General features: G+C 41.3%; 1 protein-coding gene across 6 annotated transcripts in view; it reads right to left on the reverse strand.

Annotated features, from left to right (window-relative positions):
- The window catches only part of TBC1D5 (TBC1 domain family member 5), a 741,959-nt gene that overhangs the window by 480,501 nt on the left and 243,785 nt on the right, over nucleotides 1–17,673 (reverse strand). The gene's annotated exons all lie outside the window — the stretch shown is intronic.

A 17,673-nucleotide genomic window follows, 5' to 3' on the forward strand; every position in this document is an offset into this window, starting at 1 on the left:
GTCGTCATGTGACTATGACTATGGCAGTTGACTGCTGGCCACCGCTCTTGGCATAAGCAGCTATGTGTTAGAAAATGTCACTGTATAGTGTTGACCAAAGAAAGCTGTGATAGCCCGCTGACTTACAATGTGACATGGAGGACACATTTGAAAATAGATGTTAGATTTTAATTTTATTTTCCGAATTGTTGACTCTCGACCTATGATTGAACGTCTAACATTCCCCAGAATAGCGGTGTAGTTAGGGAGCAGTAGGGAATTTTTAATAGACGTATATTAGAAAATAGCTTAGATTATGGCAATAAACAAATGAGAATTTAGAATGAAATTTAGTTCGACTTCGGACCACCCCTTTAACACCTTTACCCTCCAAGTTGGTTTACACGTTAATGACCAGGCCAATTTTTACAATTCCGACCAGTGTCATGAGGTAATATCTCTGGAACACTTCAACAGACCCCACTGATTCTGAGATGAGATTGTTTTTTCGTGACATATTGTACTTCATGATAGTGATAAAATTTCTTCGATATGACTTGCGTTTATTTGTGAAAAAAAAGGAAATTTGGAGAACATTTTTAAAATTTTGCAATTTTTAAATTTTGAATTCATAAAGCCCTTAAATCAGAGAGATATGTGTGAAGATCCGGGGTCTTCCGTGGGCGTAAAACTACTCAGACAACACAGGGTGCGTGTAGAATAGCGTGGCAATACTTCATTGAACCACAAAGCGGACAATAACACATAGAACAATCCCAGCAAATACCCAAGATGGTACATTACACAGTCTCCCGATTCCGCTCCGCCCACCTGGGATAGAACAGCTGCGCCTTTGGGACTTCCAACTACCTCAACCACTGGCCCCTTGCTTCTGGTGGGTCCCCACAGAGAGAAGGTAGCGGCAAGTTAGGAAGCTAACAGTTCATCGAGGTACAAGGCCAGGAGACCCGATGGTGCTACCCTGGCCCCTCCGAGAGTTTACATGGGGCCAGATGACCGGTTGGTCCCAATCTGGCTTCTCCGAATGTCTCCATGAGTTCCAGGTGACAGGTGGGTCCCTCCTGGCAACCCAAAACAACATATCCATTGGACCAGGCGACTTCATCGTCCCAACCTGGTCTCCCCATATGTATCCATGTTTCTCTGATGGTCAATGGAGCAGATCCGTATCTTTCCAGTCAGGGCTATATACCCTTAGACTAGAATCATGTAGAATCCAAATCTGTGTCTCTTTGGGTAAAGTCATACTTCCAAGCTGATGTTCTCAGAGAGTCTGAGTGTTCTCTTGCTTCTTCTTGATTCTCTGATTTAAGTCTGACTCCTACAGAAGCATATCTCCTTTTTAAGTACACATTCACAGGTCAAGAGGGGAAAGGGCAGCCTCATGACTCTTTGTTTGAGCATTTAATGAATTTGCTTAGTTTGTTCTCCTGTCTTGTGAGTCAATAAGCCACAGGGTCCACAAAGGTAAATCAATTTAATTACCAAACATTCATAGTTTCCAAACGAAGATAAGTCAACATGAACACAATAGTGTATTTCTCTTGGCTTAACTAATCTAATTGTCTGGCTTATTAAAATTTTAAGCTCTATCGTCACAATATGTCAATGTTAATAAATAACAATTACCACATCGCAATTTTTTAAACAATTTTTTTTTTGTTAGGAAGTTATAAGGGTTAAAAGTTGATCAGCGATTTCTCATTTTTCCAACAAAATTTACAAAACCATTCTTTTTACGGACCACATCACAATTGAAGTGACTTTGAGGGGTCTATATGACAAACAAATAGCCAAAAGTGACACCATTCTAAAAACTACACCCCTCAAGGTACTCAAAACCACATTCAAGAAGTTTATTAACCCTTCAGGTGCTTCACAGGAATTTTTGGTATGTGGAAGAAAAAAAATGAACATTTAACTTTCTTTCACAAAAATTTTACTATAGACCCAATTTTTTTGTTTTTGCAAGAGTACCAGTGAAAATGGACCCCAAAATAATAATAATAATTAGCAGACGTCATGCCGCATTTGGAGAGCCCCTGATGTGCCCCCCCACAAGTGACACAACACTGAGCCGTGAAAATAAAAATGTCACATTTTTCCCACAAAAATACTCTTTTAGCACCAATTTTTTTATTTTCACAAGGATAACAAGAGAAAACGGAACCCAAAATTTGTACCCCATATGTGGGGAAAAACTACTGTTTGTGTGCACGGCAGAACTCAGCAAAGAAGGAGAGGCGGTTGGGAATGCAGACTTTGATGGAATGGTCTGCGGGTGTCATGTCGCGTTTGGAGAGCCCCTGATGTGCCTAACCAGTGGAAAACCCCCACACGTGACCCCATTTTGTAAACTAGACCCCTCAAGGAATTTATCTAGATGTGTGGTGAGCATCTTAAACCCACAGGTGCTTCAGAGAATTTTACAACGTTGATCTGTGAACATGAAAAAATATATATTTTTCCCACAAAAATGTTGTTTTAGCCCTCAATTTTTTAATTTTCACAAGAATAGCATGAGAAAGTGGACCCAAAATTTGTTGTGTAATTTCTCCTGAGTACGCCGATACATGGTCGAAAACTATTTTTGAGGCACAGTGCAAATCTCAGAAGGGAAGAAGTGCCATATTGGAGTTCATATTTTGCTGGACTGGTCTGAAGGAGCCATGTCACATTGGCAGAGACCCTAAGGTGCCAGAACAGCAAAAAAAACCATAAGAGACCCCATTTTAAAAACTAAATCTCTCAATGAATTCACATTTACCACCAAAGCTCTGTTTTAGCCCCAGATTTTATATTTTCACACTGGGAAATAGGTAAAAATGGCACCAAAATTTGTCCCTTAATTTCTGCTGAATGTAGAAATACCCAATATGTGGCTGTACAGCACTGCTTAGCCACACGGTGAGACTCGGGAGGGACGGAGCGCAGGTTTTTGCTAGAATAGTATGCTGACTCCACATACAGAGACCCTAAGTGCTGAAGAGCAGAATCCCGCCAAAATTGACCCCGTTTTGGTAATTAGACCCCTTTGGGTATTTATCTACAGGTGTGGTGAGGATTTCAACTACATGAGTGTTTTACAGAAACAAGCAGCAGTGGATGTTGCAGAGTGAAAATTAAAAACTGCCGTTGTAGTGACTAGTACGTTGTAGCTACCAGTATGTTGCAGTGACCAGTACGTTATGCCCAGCTCATGCTTCTGGAGACATGCACCCGTAAATTAGGCAGGCTCTCACAGCTACAGAAATGCCAAACTTGTTGACACTAACTGCGGTTTAGGCACTGTGGGGCTCAAAAGGGAGGTGGGCATTTGGATTTGGGAGCACAGAATTTGCTGAATTTCTTTTGGGGGATGAGGGCCATTTCGTTTTCCAGAGCCTTTGTGCTATTAGTAAAGTGGAAGCCCCCTTTATTTCCATTAACAGATGACGGACCTGAGTGTGGGCCTGCTTTTTTTGTGGATTGAGACAAAGTTTTTATTGTGATCCAAAATGTTGTCTAAAATGTTCCCATCTCTGAGCACTGATTTCAGAGATTTACACGGAAACCCCGGTGTAAGCGCTTAGCGTAGGATGAGTGTGAGCCGAGTCTTACTGCGATCTTTGGGAGGCAGAATGAACAAATCAGCAGCAGGTGAAGAATTTGTTTTATTTATTTTTTACGCTGTTCCTCGTGCGGTATGTGTTTAGACGATTTTATTCTGTGGGCCGACGCGATTACAGCAATACCAGATTTATAGTAGGCTTTTATGTTTGGCTGCTGTCACACTAAAAGCCAACAACTATCCAATATGATTGGAGGGCAGTTGCACGTCAGTAAGTCACAAACAATTTTATAAGCAGAAATTTGACTGTAAAATTCAATCAATTTACAGATAGGTTGCATGGATTTGCATTGAAGCTTATGGGGCCAAGTTTATGAGCAACTTGAGACAAAAAATTCAACAGCGTTATATTTTTTGCGATGGTCCCACCACAGTAAGTGGCAGATAGCAACACAACTATATTGATAATCATTAGATGCAATGTCGCAATGCTATAGCAAGATCTTTATTGTGCAACACATGTGGCCTAAAGGAGCACTATTTTGCATACTTGCTTTTAGCACTGGCCTTTTGAACTGAACTTCCACAAAGGGAATTGGTACGTTCATGGGAGATTGTAGATAATGACAAATATGATAAAATGGTGGTTGTAATATACAGGCCACAGCAAACTGAAGCATGCGTTCCCCGAGTGGTTTGTCATGAAACATGAGAAGTAAAGGCCAGCATTTTATAAGCGGAAGACCTCCACTTAAAAGGTAAACTTTACATTAGGGAACTTCTCTATATAAAAATCCCTAGAATAAAGCGCTTTCAAATTACATGTATAATACCCAATATCTACCGCCCTAGCATGAGCTATAGTAGATATTTGATTGCAAGTATCATTGCTGCAAGCACACTAACACGACAGTGCCATACAAATACTGGATAATAAATGCAATGAATTGCATGTTACCAAAGGAAAGAAGTCGCTGCTCACAAATGTGTCAATGAATAAAAGAGAAGGCACAAGAGTATACTGGATGCGTTTTTTAATTTTATATATTTTAGTTTAATCAAGTAGTAAGCAAGGACTGGATGGCAGACTAGTAAGCCATGTGAGCTGATCTCACCATGCTTGACTTCTTGTTTCTGGACTATTAGACTGACTGCCCTCTTTCCTGTAATGATGAAAGTAAATTATTAATTTTCTGTGAGGCTGCTTACATAAAATTCTATCTGTATGCAATAAGCATAAAATAACCCAGGCATGTATAATTTGGTCATTAAACCTTTCTGTTATATGCGCTCCCTGATAAAGGGTTAACAGCCATCTTTCAGGAGACAGAAGCAGCAGATGGTTTCACCACGTTCAGGAAGATAAAGTTATGCGTATATTGCAGGTTTTCTAGGTTGTGTACCTATTTTAGTAAATATGTTTAAATTCATGCAATGTGATAACTTATTCAGAACCACAAACAAGAAGGTATCAAGAACATACTTTTTTTTTTGCTCCTTGCACCTGCCACCTTCGCAAACTGCAGGTGGCCTTTTTTGGAGAATACTAATATTACTACAGCACGAATCTTCTCACATGAAATTTCAAACGGAATTTCTAGGCAGTTTTGACCTACAAGGTTATTTGGGACTTTTACTTATAGACACCAAATTATATATAGGACTCTACAAAAACAGATTTTTAGTCAACCTCTGATTGAAAACTGAAAATGTTGACACCGAGAGTTATAACCTCTACATGTTCCTAGACATGTTATGACATGGGAAAGTCTGTCTTCAACTAATACAGATTTTACCTCAGAATTCAGAATTTTGACAATGACTGATCAATTCTGGCAGAAAAAGAAGCAGATTTCTTTGATAAGATATATTACAAAGTTACTTATTTTCATACGTACTATTGATTTCTGGAGAAAAACAAGCTAAAAACAAAATAAGCAAATATCCTGTAGTAAACAAATAGCAATAGTGCATGAAAATAACATAGGGTGCTTAGTTAACATAATTTCATAATGATCAAAAAAAATTAAAAGCTATCCCACCACATCAAGGTGACCCTATTAGGTTAGGACTGTCCTGAATAGGGTCACTGTAACGTGGTGGGATGGCTTTTATGTTTTTTCTATCAAAACTATGTTAACTAAGCACCCTATATTATTTTCATGCACTATTACTTTTTATTTATTTATTTATTGCAGGGTATTTGCTTATTGTGTTTTCATCTTTGGCTTTGTCTGTTCCAGTTCATCTCTTCAGATTTTTGTTATTGATTTATGAAATAAAAATTAAAATGACGGTTACTCTTTAAGTTGAACTTGACCTGATCTACATCTCTGCTCTCATCTCCTGTGGTGCTATTTTAATTATTCTGTTTTCTGACCTCATCTTGTAATCTGACCACCCGCCAGCTTCAAGATTTTGAACTCTGACTTAGACTTCCTGGTAACTAACCCACGTGACGACCTTTCTTGCTGCCAGCTTGATCCACTGGCCAGCAGCCTACTCTATGGCCAAAACCCTGGGTAAGTCAAGATCCATGTACAGGAGCTAAAAGAGTGAAGTCCAGGGCAGTCTCTGTGATATGGTAGATAGAGTGGATAATGCTAAGCCTATCCTTGAAAGCTCTATTAAGAGCTGCCAGGGTGCATGAACAGTGCACTTGAGACAATTACACATTTTTAGTGGGTCACAGATAATTTAACATATATACAATAGTTTACTGATGGTTTTCTTTCGATACAATGATATGATAACATATTTTCTTGTCATTTTTTTATTCAAATAAATGTATAAATATAATGTTAGTAACTAGAAAATAAGAAATATAGTACTATTTCCTATAAGGAAGCATTTTCTGACCAGGAAAAACAAGGTATAAAACACAACTGAAGCTCAAAATGCTTAAAAATCTGATGCAGTAAAATTAGCATAAACATTTTATATGAATAATAGGCAATGTTAATAATTTATTGGTGTTTCCTGTCGATCTTAATTCAAGATTCATCCTAAATTCCTAAGTTTCGACTCCCAAACAATGCTACATATGGTATAAAGTAAGATGATTAAGAATTAAAAATCAATTGTCTGAAAACCTTAATATTTAATACTGTTAGATTGTACCATAAAGCGGTTTTATTATTTATTTACTCCGGCCCCCACCAGATTAGTCTCGATAACTGTGGGGGGTCTGCATGTTGCAAGACAAATCCATTTACCAGGCCAAATAAATTATATATACGCCAGCATTTGTCTTTACACGTGTCATTCAATATTTAATATCGCCCATTGATGCTGCCTTGAAACCCTAATCAATTCTTAGCAGCCGCACTTTGTAATAGTCAAATGTTTTCTATTTAATCTCTCTCATGTGGTTTAACATAGATTCTCAACACAGCAGGACACAATATCAGTAAAACTGCAACAAACAAACCTGAGGATAATATACAATCCTGTGGCACCCAAGTAATGAACTACATGTGAAACTTCTATAAAATGTATCCATATCTGTCACGCAAGGTGTGGGAAAGACTTAGTGCAACTCAGATGGAAGTGGGAAAGGGAGCCCAGACACTATTGCAAGGGGGCAGTGGAGACCTCCTAGTCTGGTCTAGTGTCACCCAGTCTAAACTAAAGTCCCTATGTTGGCTCTCAACCAATCGCCGCACGCGTGCCTCACCCCGACTTTCCCTGGCATATGGCTAAGGCTAGGGAAGGGAGGAGATGAGCACCAGTCGATCTCCACTAAACACTATAGACAACAAGGGTACACAAACAGGGGGAATTTGCTTAGCTTTAGACTGCTCCAGACAAATGCGCACATGGCCTCAAACTCCAGAGAGGACGAAGTACGGCTCTTGCTAAAGCCTCATGAGTAGTAATGAATATCGCCGGCACCTCCCTCTCAGACACACCAGGTATTTATACACCCAGGCCAGGGAGCTAATTAGCCAGAGGGAGGTAGCCGTTGGGTCCTAGAGACAGCCAGCCTCTAAGAAGATGTCTGTAATGCCAAACATTGAGATCTCCTGAAACCAACTGCAGGGCGACTGTTTGTCACCTCTGACACACCCATGACAATATCATACACAGAACTGACAAAAGCCACACATACCATAAAGAGTAATGAACCAAACAACACGATCTACATTCTGAACCCAAACCACAGAGCGAATTGTAAATGTAACACAAATTTATAAAGAGAATGAAATTAGGAACCTAAAGTGGTTGTCCCCGTTCTGCATTCAGGAGCACACTACTCCCTCCTTGCCTCCTGGCTTCCTACTTGCCAGCTGTGATGTGCTCCTGATGATTGACACCATGGACCACAGTTTGGACCATGGTCTGCTGGCCCAAACTGTGCACTCTCCCAAGCTGCAGTTTTGCCTCTGCAGTGTTGGAGGAGCACAGGGGTACAGAAGTTGGCTGGATCAAGCAATCCAGCTAAGTCCAGAGCAACACTTGAAAGCTCTTCTGCAAAGAGCTTGTAAGCGCTGTGCTTCTTGCATAGGAGACTAAAGTGGCTGGTAACTTATTCAACGATGAGTAGTACAAAAAAAAATTTTATTTTTTTTTCAATTTTTAATAACAAGGAGGATATTTAATTAGAGCTAAATTACAAAGTAGCTTGCATTTACAAGCTTTGAAAGATGAGACAATCCCTTTAAAAGCAAAGTCTAATAGTGTGTTTAAGTTTAAGGCCCACTACAAAGCAATGTGGTTGTTACAGAGTGAAGAAAAATTTAGCCCATTCTCTCTTTAAGACATAAGACTTTAAATATTCTGGACATATCTATTTTTCAGTAGAGATCAATTTCTTCTACAGAGGAAGCTACAATACAAAAGAATTCCTTCAAGAAAACACAACTACGGGCAATAAGATATTTTTGTGAGTCAGCGGTTGGCATTTTTACCTTGTTGCTGTTCCCGTATCTAAGGCAGGGCATCATCTGACCAGAGTTTGTATGTTCTCACCATCTTTGCATGGATTTTTTCTATATACCACAGTTTCATCCCACACTTCAAAATATACTAAAAGGTCAATTGGTAGATTTTGAGCCACTTTAGGGACAGAGACTATTGCGGCTGGTAACTATCTCTGTACAGAGATGTGGCAACTGTTGGCACTAAATAACTGTGAATGTCAGGATTTGTTGCCTTCTACAGTTTGACCACTAGTGGCCGCTATTGTTTACTTTAATAATTGTGCTGAAGTTTCACTCCTTACCACTGGAGAGTGCTGTTGTGTTCTGCAATTGCCCTTTACTGAGATGGCAGATTCTGAACCTGTGGGATCCATCTTGTTTCCTGGGCCTATTTACAGCCACATAGATCTCTCAATCATTGCTTGGGTATTGTGCCTAGCTGTTAGTCTAGTTTCAGTCTCCAGCTCCTGAACATTCTTGCCCAGACTGCTCTAATTTATCGACGGATTGATTCCTACATCTCCTTGCTAGCTCCAAGAATTTTTACTACCGCTTGCTGTTCCTGCTTGTGCTCCTTCGGCCACTGGTTTCCAGCAGTACTACACCAGTTTCATAACAGTGAAGTAATAATTTTAGCTCATATCTCCTGGACAATTATTATTTTTAAGCTGTCCACTAGTGAAAAAATAAACGTATGTTTTGAACTATAAAAAAAAGAGATTATCTTTGCCTACGCTACTGATTTTTCCTAAAAAAATAATGAAGAAGTTCAAAGTGCAGAAAGGAACAGTTATGATTAGTGTTGAGCATTCCAATACTGAAATATCGGCTATCGACCGATATTCGCGGTATCGGAGTTCCGATACTGAGTTCCGATACTTTTAGAATATCGAATACCGGAATCGGAAGTTCCCATAATGCCTGCGCTCTGCAGCGTCTCTGAAGGATGACAAGCTGGATGGCAGCGCTCAGCTTACTGTACATGTCATTTAGTGTAAAGGATTTATTAAAAAAAATAATAGTGTTTTCATGCACCGTCTCTTTAAAAAAGCCGGCCGACAATTTAGAATAGAAAGAATAGAGCATCACACATGGATTAGATACATAGAAACATGTCAGTCACATATATAAGAAGTACAGTGACAGTGTTGCTTACTGTACTTGTCATTTAGTGTTAAAATAAAGGATTTACTTTAAAAAAAATTGGCGTGGGGTTCCCCGTAATTTTAGGCTCTAGCGGAGGTTAAGCAGACAGCTGGGGCAGATGTTTGAAGCCTGGGAAGGGGGTAATACCCACGGAGCTTCCCAGGCTACTGATATCAGCCCCCAGCTGAATACCTAGCCTTTACTAGCTATTAAAATGGGGGACCACCCAAAAAAAATGACGTGGGGTCCCCCCTATTTTAATAGCTAGCAAATGCTAGGCAGACAGCTGGGGGCTGATATTAATAGCTCAGGAAGGGTGCCATGAATATTGGCCCCCTCCCAGGCTAGAAACACCAGCCGTCAGCCGCCCATGAAATGGCGCATCCATAGGATGCGCCAATTCTGGCACTTAGCCTCGCTCTTCCCACTGCCCTGTAGCGGTGGCAGTGGGGTAATAGGGCTGGGGTTGATGTCAGCTTATAATGCCAGCTGATATCAAGCCCAGGTTAGTAATGGAGAGGCGTCTATAAGACACCCCCATGACTAACCCCATAGTCAAAGTTAAAAAAAAACACAAACACCCAGAATAAAGTCCTTTAATTGAAATAAAGACACAATTCTTTATTGTTCTAATAAAGCAACATCATCCTTACCTTTCCATGGTTCCCACGACAGCTTCAGCTCTGCTACATTCACATGACAGGCTGGATCGCTGCAGAAAGCTGCCATCCAGCTTGCCATGCCGCAGACACTGAGAAGCGCAGGTATGCTTGCGCTCCTCAGTGTCTGGCTGTGACGGCATAAAGATGAGCCGAGGTCATGTCCAATGAACTCAGCTCACCTCATGCACGTCACTGACAGCGTGGGAAAATTCTCCTGCACTCAGCGCTTCAGCGTGAGAATTCTCCCACACTGTCAGTGACGTGCATGAGGTGAGCAGAGTTCATTGGACATGAGCTCACCTCATGCACGTCACTGACATCGTGGGAAAATTCTCCTGCACTCAGCGCTTCAGCGTGAGAATTCTCTCACGCTCACCACATGCGCAGGAGAATTCTCCCACGCTGTCAGTGACATGCATGAGGTGAGCTGAGTTCATTGTCGGCTCATCTGGATGCCGTCACAGCCAGAAACTGAGGAGCGCAAGCAAGCCTGCGCTTCTCAGTGTCTGCGGGATGACAGGCTGGATGGCAGCTTTCTGCTGCAGTCCAGCCTGTCATCTCGATGTAGCAGAGCTGGAGCTGTCCTGGGAACCATGGAAAGGTAAGGATGAGGTTGGTTTATTATTTTTCTTTTATCGCAGGAGATCGTTGGCTTCAGCTGGAATGGGCGTGATGGTTAGTATGGTTTAATTTAGAACAATAAAGAATTGCGTGTTTATTTCAATTAAAGGACTTTATTCTGGATGTTTGTGTTTTTTTGTAACTTTGACTATGGGGTTAGTAATGGGGGTGTCTTATAGACGCCTCTCCATTACTAACCTCGGCTTGATGTCAGCTGGCATTATAAGCTGACATCAACCCCAGCCCTATTACCACACTGCCACCGCTACAGGGCAGTGGGAAGAGCGAGGCTAAGTGCCAGAATTGGCGCATCCTATGGATGCGCCATTTCATGGGCGGCTGACGGCTGGTGTTTCTAGCCTGGGATGGGGCCAATATTCATGGCACCCTTCCTGGGCTATTAATATCAGCCCCCAGCTGTCTGCCTAGCCTTTGCTAGCTATTAAAATAGGGGGGACCACACGTCATTTTTTTTTGTGGTCCCCCATTTTAATAGCTAATAAAGGCTAGGTATTCAGCTGGGGGCTGATATTAGTAGCCTGGGAAGCTCCGTGGGTATTACCCCCTTCCCAGACTTCAAACATCTGCCCCAGCCGTCTGCTTAACCTCCGCTAGAGACTAAAATTACGGGGAACCGCACGCCAATTTTTTTTTTAATAAATCCTTTATTTTAACACTAAATGACAAGTACAGTAACCAACACTGTCACAGTACTTATTATATATGTGACTGACATGTTTCTATCTATCTAATCTATGTGTGATGCTCTATCTTTCTGTTCTAAATTGTCGGGTACCGCTGCTGAATTGCCGGCCGGCTTTTTTAAAGAGACGGTGCATGAAAACACTATTATTTTTTTAAATAAATCCTTTACACTAAATGACAAGTACAGTAAGCAACACTGTCACTGCACTTATTATATATGTGACTGACATGTTTCTATCTATCTAATCTATGTGTGAAGCTCTATTCTTTCTGTTCTAAATTGTCGGGTACCGGTGTATGCCGCTGCTGAATTGCCGGCTTATCATGTTTCACTGTGAGCACTGTTCCCATCGATTTGGGCAACCACCTCCCCCAATACATTCTACATTATTGTTAGTTGTTTTCCTTCATGTAGAATTAACCTACAAGGAAAGAAAGGGTTTATTTTCATTCCGATATTTGTGTCCCATTGACTTGAATTGGTTTCCGGTATCGGAATCGGCGATATCCGATACTTTTTGAGTATCGGCCTGATCCAATCCGATCCGATATTTCCTGATATCGGAAGGTATCGCTCAACACTAGTTATGATGGATGTTAATTACTCCCTTGCAACCTGCAAACACTATCAGCTCAATGGGTCAAGAGCCTTACTATTAAAAGGGTTCTCCAGGATTATGATCTTGATAACCTAAACTTGCAATAACATATTGGTGGGGATCAAACACCAAGCATTGCCACCAATTAGCAGCAGTGAGCAGGACCCACGGCAGGTGAATATGCACAGTGTATGGAACCAAATCACCACAGTGCCACTTGGATGTTTATGGATACTGCAGCTTGAGTTGAAGTAAATGACCTATCACACAGAAGCTGTGAAGTTCCAGCTCTGCATACTGTGGTCATCCAGTGGCTGCATGACCAGCTAGCAGCTAATTGGTGAGTGTGCTGGGTGTCGGACCGCCACTGATCTGATAATGTGAACTGTTCTAAGGATTGGCCATTGATATTCCAGGCCTCAATAGGGTGATTGATAACAGGTTCAAAGGTAAATAGTCTCCAAGTGTTCTCATGATGCTAGAATAAAGTTAATTTCTCATTTGCTGTGAAGACTCAGACTTTTCAATGTGCATTTCTAGGAAAACATTCTCCACACATCGTGCTAACCAGCGCTATGTCATCTAATGTAAGAATCATACTGTTTTTCCTCTTAATTAATAATGGCTGAAGTCTTAATGAACAGTCAGAATGCCGATATCCTTCTTGCCCTAAAATTGTAAAGTTATAAAAGCAATTTGTAAAATTATACCAGCAATTAAAGAAAGACAATTTGGTTCCCGTATTCCCCTTGCAGAATTATTTCCTGTCTTCTTTTAAGTTCACTCGTGGGACTTTGCAAATTGCTCCCTGTTGCTTAAAGTGCTGTTTACGGAAGAGAGACAGAGCACAGCATGGTTAGGAAGATATCTTACCCATGATACCGGCTATAAACCACTCATTCACACTTTCTGAGCAGAGACTGATGATTTCACCTGTTACTGGCACAACAAGTGGATATTTTTTTACCATCCCAAGAATACTGTAGATTAGAGCCTGGGTCACTCAAGAGGTCATGGTCCTAAGACGTTCTGCACAGGAGGAGCAAATACTATTAGCTACTAAGCTTTTTTGGACTTATATAGTTTTATTGCCATTTTGAATTCAAGAGATTGTCCACTACTTTTTCATTGATGACCCATCCTTATGATAAGTTGTCAATGTCTGATCGACCAGGGTCCGACACCTGACACCCCTTGCCAATGAGCTTCTATCGGTGTCAGCGGCCTCACTTGTGGAGCTGGTCATCTGGCCGAGGCAGGGTACTGCATATCCGCCTCCTATTCAATTGAATAGAAGGTGGATGTGAAGTACCCTGAAGCGGCCAATATCAGAAGACGGCCAGCTCCGCAAGCGAGTACTTACGGCCAACCGGTTGCCGCAACCAACACCGTTAACGGCTAATTGGCGGGGTTGCTGGGTGTCGGACCAGCTTAACATGAAAAATTTGGTGAAAGGTTGGAGACAGAGGCAAGTTGGATACCACATTCTTAAAAACTCCAAGTGCTGGAGTATTACATGCGAATACATTGAATGCAATACTGGAATGTGATGTGATGATTATATGGGCACAACACTGTGTCCCTATGGAACCATATATAATAAATGCACATTGGTCATTGGGCATTTACCATAAGGGGTAACTATCTTTACGCTTTAATAGACTAGACTTTTAAGGATGTGTCAACACCACATATGTTTATTTTTTTATTCCTACACTAGGAAAAAGGAGGTGATTCAAACTTTTAGAAGTTTTGATACTTTTTAAAACGTGAACCTACGATCATTTGATCGACTATTCTATATGTTGCAGTAGCACAGATATCAGTATATAGTAACAGTATAACATACTATATTATAGGAAGACCAGTGACTGCAGCGGCGGGGTCATTCAGTATGTCCCTATCTGCTTTGTTAAACCATCAGCACCCTAAAACTGGGTTGTAGGGGAGCCGATGGCAGTACGTGCACACGTACACGAGCTACAAGTCCATTTAAATTCTGCTGTTACTCATTGACAATGCCATTAAAATAGTCGAACATCAGTGATCAGGGCTAGCTCCAGGTTGCTGCAACTTTTGGAGGATGTCAGCCGTATGACACAGCTGGCATCAGCCAGGCATTGTGTGGACTCAGTTCCTGAGCCTGTTCCATAGACCTAGATCTGATATTGGACGTACGCATTACTTTATATGTCGGGAGGGAGTAAAGTCGATATGACTGGGTTCACACGTTGAGGCCGTATGGCAACTTAAGGCTGTGTGCCCACTATGCGTTTTTCAAGCGTTTTTGCCGCGGAAGTTCCGCAGCGAAAACGCTTAAAAAATGCTTGGTAATACGTGCCCCATGGTCCCCAATGATAATCCGCATGTGCTGTGCACATGCTGCGGAAATTTCCGCTGCGGATAATCATTGCGGAAAAATCCGCAGCATGTGCATTAATTTTGCGGACACGCAGCGTAATTGCCACCATTGACTTGCATTGAAACGGTTCATATCCGCATCACCGCATGTGCACACGCGGATATGAAGCGATTCAATGTGCGGATGGTACCCGGGTCTGGAGAAGAGGAGACTCCCCTCCAGACCCAGGTACCATAGAACCTGTTAAAAAAAAAAAAGAATTTAAAATAAAAAATAAAGATTATACTTACATTCCGATGTCCCCCGGCCTCCTCAGCGATACGTGCGGTGTGTTGGGCGGCTCGCAGTGGTGTGAGGACCTGACATCATTGAGTCATGTGACAGGTCACGCGACCGCTGACGTCGGCGGTCCCGTGACCTGTCACATGACTCAATGATGTCATCGCAGGTCCTTCACACCACCGCGAGACAACGGGGAGACCGGACGGAGCAGAGAAGGAGACCGCGGGCCATCGGAAGGTAAGTATAATCTTTATTTTTTATTTTTCACCATTCTTATTCTTTTTTTTTTAACTATTACTTGGTCACACTATATAAATCCATGCCGGTTTCATGGATTTATATAGTGTGACTAATTTCTCAAGCACTTTTCCAAGTGATGCTAAAATCGCTTGGAAAAGCGCTTGATAACCCGCATGCAGAAATGCATGCAAAAACGCTTGACAAACGCTTCTACCTGGCGGGAAAAACGCATGTAAAATCCGCATGCGTTTTTCCTGCAAGGGAGAAGCAGAAAAAATATGCAGCATTTCTGCATCGTGGGCACATAGCCTAAGTGTTGCAATCTTCCTAAACCACTGAAAAACTGCAGTGACTTTGACACAATTGAATAAAATTTAAGCAAAAAAAAATACTATGGCCATAATGGCTGACTTAGGTAGCCCAATAATTCCTCTGTCAAATAAGAGGATACTTGTACTATAAAGTGCATGAAACAACAATCATTCAAGCTACTACTTTGATTTGTAAAAGCAGCCAAGAGCAAAATGTAATGGAAATGTACAATTAAAACTCAACTCTGCACAGAATTTTTATATCTCATTTTTATAAGTTAAAATTCACCCTCTGATCGAAGGAAAATAAATTCCAAATAAGAAAAAAAAATCAGAACGCCTTCATGTATACCGTGCTGAAAGATATTCTGCGACAGTCGCTGCCTTAGGTCAATGTGCATGAAAAGCATGGAAAGTGTGGGAAAGGTGTTGCGGGGATGCACAGCTGCATGGTGATGGAAATAAGTGTTTCTACATTGCTCATTCAGTGCTATGGAAGTAGAAAATGAGATGGTAAAGAGAGGACACGGAAGGCTCAAAATCTAACTAGCATGAGAAAATATTTTGACAAGTTGTTGTTCAACATTTTTGCCCTGTAATCCCTGTTTATGTTGAATGGAAGAACTCTTTTTGTAATGTGTTTACAGATTTCCTGACACATAAATGAGCATCTGAAGGGGAAATGTATCTGCATGTCTGAAAAATGTAGAAGAATATAGAATTTATACTCTGCATAGAAATTATCATTGAAGATAATCTAGCCACAGGGCCACGAGTTTACAATTACAGAATACAAGACGATTTGTACTATAACCCCCTCTGCAAGAGGAATCCATTAACAACACTGAAGGCTATGGGGCAGAGGGGCGTAACCGGTGACCACAATGGTATTCTGTCCAGTTCCAAACCATCTAGTCATGGGCATGCTTCTCTGCACCTGGGACTGTGCATACGTATTGTCCATGCTGGAGAGCACAGGAGCAGGGAGAGAGATGTATTCACAACCTAATTTCAGTAGGTCTATGGAGTGTGTCAGGAAACCGGAGAACCCGGGGGAAACCCACACAAACACGGAGAGAGCATACAAACTCCTTGGAGATGTTGTCTTTAGTGGGATTTGAACCCAGGACTCCAGAGCTGCAAAGCAACAGTGCTAACCACTGAGCCAGCTTACATTGAATAAAAGCAGTGAAACAAATCAATGAGGCCCATCGCGTCCTTCCTTACCAGTCGAGTATCATTCGGAGGAGGGCAATAGTGGGATTTCAACCCAGGACCCAAGGGCTGCAAAGCAACAGTGCTAACTATGGAGCCACTGTACTGCTCCTATCTTTGGGATACTTACAGTGGCATGTAAAAGTTTGGGCACTCCTGGTCAAATACTGCTATTGTGAACAGTAACGCAAGTTGAAGATGAAATGATCTCTAAAAGATCTAAAGTTAAAGATGACACATTTACTTTGTATTTTAGGCAAAAAAATTGATACAGTAATTTTTTTTATTTTAAAAATTACAAAAAGGAAATTGGGCTGATGCAAAAGTTTGGGCCCCCTTAGAGATGTATGTGCTCAGATAACTTTGACCAAGGTTTCAGACCTTAATTAGCATGTTAGTGTTATGGCTTGTTCACTATCATCGTTAGGAAAGGCCAGGTGATGAAAATTTCCCAGCTTTGTAAAAACCCAGCCTCTTCTTACCTTGTGCCAAAAAACAGCAGCCATGGGTTCCTCTAAGCAGCTACCTAACACTCCGAAAATGAAAATGGTGGAGGCCCACAAAGCAGGAGAAAGCTATATAAGAAGATAGCAAAGCGTTTTCAAGTTGCCCTTTCCTCAGTTCGAAATGTAATTAAGAAATGTCAGTTAACAAGAACAATGGAGGTCAAGATAAAGACCAAGCAAAATTTCAATGAGAGCTGCTTGCAGGATTGTTAGAGAGGCAAATCAGAACCCCCACTTGACTGCAAAAGACCTTCAGAAAGATTTAGTAGACTATGGAGTTGTGGTACATTGTTCTACTGTTCACAGACACCTGCACAAATATGGCCTTCATGGAAGAGTCATCAGAAGAAAACCTCTCCTGCGTCCACACAATAAAATTCAGTGTCAGAATCCTTGCATTATGCAGGTGCATTTTAGAAACAAGTCCTGTGGACCGATGAGGTTAAAATAGAATTCTTGGTCCACAATGATCAAAGGTATGTGTGGAGAAAAAAGGGCACAGAATTTCAGGAAAAGAACATCTCACCAACCATTAAGCATGGGGGGTGGATC

This window comes from Phyllobates terribilis, unplaced genomic scaffold, assembly GCF_046119375.1.
Source record: "Phyllobates terribilis strain yellow unplaced genomic scaffold, ASM4611937v1 Scaffold_4__5_contigs__length_816908805, whole genome shotgun sequence".
Taxonomy (NCBI): Eukaryota; Metazoa; Chordata; class Amphibia; order Anura; family Dendrobatidae; genus Phyllobates; species Phyllobates terribilis.